The following is a 7987-nucleotide window of genomic DNA, read 5'->3' on the forward strand; positions in this document are numbered from 1 at the left end:
TTCTTCCATCCATCTAGGATCCGCTTAATTGGTATAAACACCAAAAATACTTCTTCTGTAGGATAGACACACTTTTCTATATAATCAACTAATATCATCCGGATCCGGATGATATGAGTTGGCAAAGTACTGAAATTGCGTTTTTTTTTTTTTTTTTTTTTTTTTGATCAATTTGTTTAATCAATCCCACATCGATAAGTGCTTCACAGGCGCCTTTGAATTTTCACCAGCAATAATATTTAGCGTACTTCCGTCCAGATCATATGTTTGAAATCGATCACTGTTATGTTTTGCGTTCGTTGAAAACTTTTAGGCCTGATTTTTCGTATTTTTTTCGATAATACAGGTTTTTTTACTACTCCTATCAACAATATGGGGAAGGGTTCTGCACGTCGTCGAATAAAGCAGATTTTGGTTTAAAAAAAAGTCATCTTACACATTTGTGCTCGTAATTTATTTCATAAGACCATTTTCAATTTGTTGTTTTGCAGCGTTATATTCTGTGACGATTTAGACATGTCCGTCTGTTGTCTGAGTGCACACACTCTAGTTTCTAAACGAATTGAGGTAGATCGGGAACATTTCGCAAAGAAGCAGGTCATGTTCGATAATGGGCTATATTGGCCCACATTGAGGCATAGCCCCTTATATAACGGTACCCCCAAATTTTTGGTATTTTCGGGTTTTTGAGTACGTTTTTTAACCGAGTTCTCTATATTTGTTCCTCGTGTTGGGGTTGTCCTATATATGCGTATTCCACCGAGGTATGTCAGTTTATCGTTCCTTAATAAGGCATAACCCCTCATATAAGGACAACCCCAAATACCATAGTCATAATTATCACCGATATCAGTCTGGTTGAAATTCAGATCCTCTAAATGTTCCATTTTATTTTAATATGCTACTCACAGTTTTTGACTTTTAAGACTTATTTATGTAATTTCGACCAATATTAAAGGATTATTTTTAAAGGCAAACTCATAAACATGTTAAGGGGACGATATAGGACTATCTGTATATGGCCGAATATGTCCCACTTTAAAATGCCGATTCTCCCTCCCCATGTACTTTTTATAGTTTTTTTTTAATTTTTTTCTATAAATCTTCTAAAAACCTAATATGTTTAATTATTTTCTGTAAAAATACAAAAAAACGTGCATCTAAATATGTGTATTAGCTAGAGATTTTAAACATTGCGACAGATATTTATTTCAATATTCCATACCTATGAGCTTCATATCGAAAACGCCCTTCTGGAGAGTATAACAAGTTCATTAATTAATGATCCGATAGCTGTCCTCTGACTCTTCTTTTGAACACTTTAATTGATCTGTTCTTTCAAAACAGTATATTTTTATATCCTCCACCATTATTTGGTATAATTCCCATATAACGGTGCCGACCAATTTTGCGGTCTTTTTAATGTTTTAGACGCATTTTCCAACCGAAAATGGTCTAATTTACAAAAACTGTTCCATGTTTCGATTAGTCCCAGTATAAATATCCTTCCCAATTTCCGTTATATAAAATTTCCATGGAATCGGATGAAAATATAAAACAAATTTTACAACATTTGCCTTGATGGAATATCTCCTTGTCAGTAAAAATTCTTCCCATTACAAATTACACCTCAATTTTTTTTTACAAAAACTACAGCGGCAACACTACCCGGTCATATTATTATAACCAATAGATGCAGTGAGTTAAATACACTTCGTCTCCGTTTGGGTTGCCTGCCGCCTGCCTACCATACCATCAGTTTTCTTGGCTGTTTATATGGTCAGTTCGTGTGTGTCGATGCATAATTCCATTACGTCATTGTCTAATCACCATCATCGTCGTCTATCTTCGACATGGCTCTTGTAAAAACAGACTTCTCTCTGTCTGTTTATTGTTGTTTTGGTTTTGCATTTGTAAAGCATGTGAGCTGTTAAAAATAAACAAACGAGCACACACACAGACAAACGATGACGTTTTAGCGCCAAAGAGCGCTTGCGTTAAAAAATATCCCCCCATTTGTGAGAGTGTGTGTAAATTATAATCTGTGGCATCATCGTTGCAGAAACGAGGGGGTCAATCCTTAGCGTTCTTGTGTAGTATTCCACAGTTCTTTTTTCATTTCATTTTTTCAAACGAACGAACGAACAACTGTCAAAAATAGAGACAACAATCATTGACGTCATAAATGGGGGTGGTAAATGGGTGTCATTATCACACCACTGCCCGAGAAGCAAGAAAAGCTTTTTTCCAACGAAAACATAAAAACAAAAATAGAAATGCAAATAAAAACAAACAAACCGAAAAAAATCATATGACTGTATATGACCACCACTAATGTATGATGGTGGATGATTTAAAAATATCCTGTTGCCATCCTGGAATTAATTATTACGATATCAAAATGAATATTGCACACTCAAACATACGCACACACACACACACACATTTTGCTCATATGTAATTCGATGTCGTCCTAGTTTATGTGTTGGCACATTGGGAAATATATTATTTAATGGAATTTCCTAGTTGGATTTTCCTGGTAGGGATTGTAATCAATTTGCATTTGGATATAATAAGATGATCATAATAATAAAGGTATATTTTACCTCGAATATTCGGGCCGCCCCCCTGCGTACGTCCCTGGCTCCCATATATAATTACGTCCGATTTTATGTAAATTGTGCACCAGACACCCATTGTTTGTCCGATTGATACAAAATTTTGCACAACGTACTGAATTAGGTGCACATTGATGTATGCAAACTTTTGTTGAAATCGGTTCAGATTTATATATAGCTCCCATATATAGTTTGGTCCGATTTTAGGTGAGCGAAGTTTTATTTAAATCGGTTCAGATTTAGATATAGCTCACATATATAGTTTCGTCAGATTTCATGTAAATTATGCACCAGAAACCCAATGTTTGTCCGGTTGGCACAAAAAATTTTGAACAACGTACTGAAGATTGTATATCCTAAACAAGTGAAAAAGCCTTAAGTTTGGCCGGACCGAACATTGGATACCCTCCACCATAGATATACTGGCAGGTACTTGAAATGAAAATATAGGGAAAATACCAAAAAGTGGACCTATACCAACATTTCTACAAACCGATTATGTAAACCATAATACAAATTTCAGAAAATTTTAATGGATAATTATACCCTCAGCCTTATGGCTAACGAGGGTGTATACACTTTGACACGGTGAAAATGTGCATCATCGAAATATTGGTTATAGACCCCATGTCTCTTTGGACCAAATTTGTTTCAGAAAATTTTGATTTCATCCAAACTTTGCCCATCTTATTATTTCTTCCAAAGTTAGTTGAAGCTCGAAGATGCGGAATATGGGTCCACTCCTTCAGGTACCTTTCACACAGGGGCTAGGCCTAAATACGGGTTTTAGGTTATATTCATATATAGTTCATTATCGAACCTTACGTTCTAGTTTTTTATATCAATGTCCTCCGCAGGTGAAATGATTACAACAGAGTCTTAGAACCAAACCCAAAACGCGGAGATTTGCTACCATATATGATTACAAAATATCAAATTGAAGCGAATTCGGTAGAAAAACGCGCTTAACACTAGATCGCCGAAGGCGGTCATTTTGATTGCTTTTTCAATTGCAAGTATAAAAAAAAAAATTGTGTATATTATGACACAGCTTTTTAAAATTTGGTGACTTTTTGTACCACATAGAACTACGTTTATTAATCATGGTAGCTGCTTCCCCCTCTCTTTCATTCCCGTATTCACATGTGCTATACCTATATTGCCTAAAATCCGTCATTTTGACCTCTTGTGAAATATTAAATAATCAAATTACTTTTATTATTGTATAAAATAAATTTCTTATATGACCAGATCAATACAACGACATCGAAAACCGTTTGCTACTCTAGAAACACTAACGAACACACAAATCGGAAAAAATAAATTTTATATTTCCAGTCGATTTCACTCTTAGAGTAAACACTTACTCTTTTTCGAACATTTTGTCTGCGCTCTTATTTTTCAAAAAGGGAAACTCGAGAGCCCACCCAACAAATAAAAACAACGTTTTGTATGATTGTAAATAATGTAAAAAACATTAAAAAATAAGTTTAAAATTTTTTTCTTTACACAATAAAAATTTTTTCAGAATGAAGTCATTTTGACCGATTTTAGGCAATATATGTATATAGAAAATTCCAGTCTTTCTAGTGTTAAGAACCCCAAAATTCCGAAAATTGGGGGTACCATTCTATGGGGGCTATCCGAAATTATTATTATTATTATTTGTGGAGGGATTTCGTACCTATTAAGAACTCAAAATACTTAATTACAGTCAATTCGGTGGAAAAATACAGAAAAGTAGGGGGGTACCATTATATAGGGGCAACCAGAACAAGTGGACCTATATTCATAATTTTTGTGAAGACATTTAGTACCCAATAGGAACTCAATGTATCAAATTTCAGCGAATTGGTTGAAAAACGAACCCCAAAGTATCGAAAATCAATTCGTTTAGAGGATACAGTGATTACAACAGACATACGGACAGACAGATATATATATATATATATATATATATATATATATATACTTTATAGGGTCGGAAATGATTATTTCGATGAGTTACAAACGTAAAATTAATATACCCACCATACTATGGTGGAGGGTATAAAAAAGACAGTTCCATTTTGTTGCGATGTTAATAATTCGAGTTCATATCAGAGCCGGACATGTACTTTTTCGAGTGCCTTATTAATTTTTTAATCGGATGTTCCAGTGATCGGAAATCATGCCCAACGTTGATTAAATACAAAAACAGCTTCAAAATAAGAAAACTAAATAAATTTTCAATTCATTTTTTATCCATTCAGTCTTCAAGTACTTATATGCAAAGATACAAGTCGCAAAAATTAATACGATTAACCTATGCCGAATTTTTATACCCTTCACCGCACTGTGGTACAGGGTATTATGTCTTTGTGCATATGTTTGTAACAGGCAAAAGGAAATGAGATAGACACATGGTTCCTTTTGAGAATATGCATAGAATCACTTTCTGAGTCGATTTATGCATGTCCGTCCGTCCGTCTGTAGATGATAAATTGTAAACAAAGTACAGGTCGCATTTATGATCCGATCTGGATGAAATTTGGCACAAGTCACTTATTTGGCCCAAGGATGAACCCTATTGAAATTTGGAAAAATCGGTTCAGTTTCGTCCGATTTGAGGTAAATGGTGAAAGTCCTTATATATCTTTCGATTTGCACGAAACTTGGGATAGAGTACTGAATTAGGTCCAGAATAATGTGTGCTAAGTTTCGTGAAAATCGGTTCAGATTTAGATATAGCTCCCATATATATTTTCGTCCGATTTGCACGAAGTTTGGCATAAAGTACTGAGTTAGGTCAAGAATGACGTGTGCCAAGTTTCGAGGAAATCGGCTCAGATTTATATATAGCTCCCATATATATTTTCTTCCGATTTGAGGTAAATGGATCTCCAAAGTCCCTATATATCTTTCGATTTGCACGATGGTTGCCATAGGGTACTGAATTGGATCCAGAATGATGTGTTAAAATCAGTTCAGATTTAGATATTGTGCCCTAAAGAACCAAAGATTGGCCGACCCGCATACAATTTTGTACAATGTACTGAAGTTACTATAACCTTTCGTGTGTCAAGTTTTCTTGAAATTGGTTCAGATTTACATATAGCCTCTATATATACTTTCGTCCGATTTTAAGTAAATGGTGTACTAAAGACCCATAGCTAGGCCGATTGGCAAAACGTACTGAAATTAATATAAATTAATATCGGCCAAGTTTCCTTGAAATCGGTTTAGATATAGATATAGAATAGCTTCCATATATAATTTCGACCTATTTATGTTGATTGTAAACCCAACAATCAATTGATATTACCAAATAAAGTTTGCTTAAAGTCGATTTACAAAGTATGGAATAGATTGCAGAATGGCATGTGTAAGGATTGATGTTAGTCGGTTTACTTTTATATAAAGATCGCATTTTTAAGTTCGTTCAATTTCATGTCAATGTTCTTTCAAAACGACGACATCTGTAAAGATACATATGTAGAATATCCCCAAAGTGGTGAAGGGTATCATATAGTCGGCCCAGTCCGACTTTACTACTTTCCTTACTGGTTTATTCTGGGTTCTTAATATACTCCTCAAGGGCTTTCATCCTCATAATTTTCCACCACAGACTATTTTGTCGCATATATTATTCAGAATGTTGGTCTCGTTTTCCAAGCGAATTTGCTGTGGTTAGCATTCTCATTTTCATCAATACCCATACCAAAAGTATCTCAAGTGTATCATTTTCGTCATTTTGAAGTAACTGTGATTTGGCATTAAGAATTATTGGAAGGTGTAACAATTGATTGTAGAAACATTTTCGATATGGGCATATGTTTTGAAGTATCACCCACATAAAGGCCACCACACCAATTTTCATATTTTAAAATTTCAAGCCGTAATTTGACCTACCGGGGTTCTGTAGGGTTAAAACATTTTGGATGCAGGAACACATTTTGACAAAGTAAACAAAAAAGAGCCCGAGCCATTTTCGAAATTTTTAGAGTTTTTGAACCGAAGTGACTGTCAGTTTGCCTTTAGGATTCCCAGTGAATAATAATGATAATATATTAATAAGATTTTTTTGTTAAATTTCAAATTACAAACATAATTCCATCATTACATTTGCATTAAAGTTGGCGCCCATATTCCATTCAAATAAATCCAGATGAATATTCATAGACCTATTGCCCTACTGGAACAAATTCGGTTATCGTCATTTACAAACGCAACAACACTTGCATGACTCAAAAGCTTGGACTCGCAATTACCTACCCAGAATAATTTCCCGCCAATAGTACTGCTAACTGTACACTTCAATAGGAAATTTGGTGTGACAATTTGCGCACCCATAAATAAAAATGGAAATAAAATGAAGTTCTAACAACAACGCAAAACAATATCCCATCTCACTCCCTGTCCATTCAATAGCTGACTAATTGACTGGGACGAGTTGAAAAAAAAAAAAACGACAAACAACAAGAAGTCTTTATTTCACATTTTATATCTGCAAATCTCCATAATTACGACTACGAAAAAAAAAAATTAAAACGAATAAACAGAGACAAATCGAAGAAAAAACCGGTAAGTAGTACTCTCCCATGCACGATCGAGAGTAAAGTTTAGGTGAGCCGCTGTTTTTGAGTATGCACGTTGTTCAGATGTTGGTTTGTTTTTGTTGTTTTTTTCTAAGCATACGATTCTCAAAGCCCGTTTCAAACGATAGTGAGAGTTATTTCTCACACACTGACTGCAGCCAAGCTAAACCAAAGTTGGCATGGTTAACGACAACCAGACACGAACACCAAACAGCGTCAACAGCAACGATTACCTATAATTTGATGCGGAATGAGTTTTTTGCAACCAAAGCATCTTGCTTTGATCTCAATGGAGTAAAGTGTTGCCACCTTTTTTATTATACTCTTCACCACACTGTGGTACAGGTTATTATGTCTTTGTGCATATGTTTGTAACAGGCAAAAGGAAACGAGATAGACACATGGTTCCTATTGAGAATATGTATAGAATCACTTTTTAAGTCGATTTATGCATGCCCATCCGTCCGTCTGTCCATGTTAAATTATAAACAAATGACAGGTCGCATTTTTGATTCGAATTGGATGAAACTTGGCACAGCTCAATTATTTGGCCCAAGGACGAACCCTGCTGAAATTGGGAAAATCGGTTCATTTATTTATATTTTCGTCCGATTTAAGGTAAATGGTGCACCAAAGTCCCTAAATATCATTCGATTTGCACCAAATTAGGCATAGCGTACTTAATTAAGTCTAGAGTGGTGTCTGCCAAGTTTCGTGAAAATCGGCAAAAATCTAGATATAGCTCCCACATATATTTTCGTCCGATTTAATGTAAATGGTGCACCAATGTCC

The sequence above is a fragment of the Musca vetustissima genome, unplaced genomic scaffold (genome assembly GCF_032173495.1).
Source record: "Musca vetustissima isolate MV318-11 ecotype Yass unplaced genomic scaffold, APGP_CSIRO_Mvet_v1 utg34152, whole genome shotgun sequence".
Lineage (NCBI taxonomy): Eukaryota > Metazoa > Arthropoda > Insecta > Diptera > Muscidae > Musca > Musca vetustissima.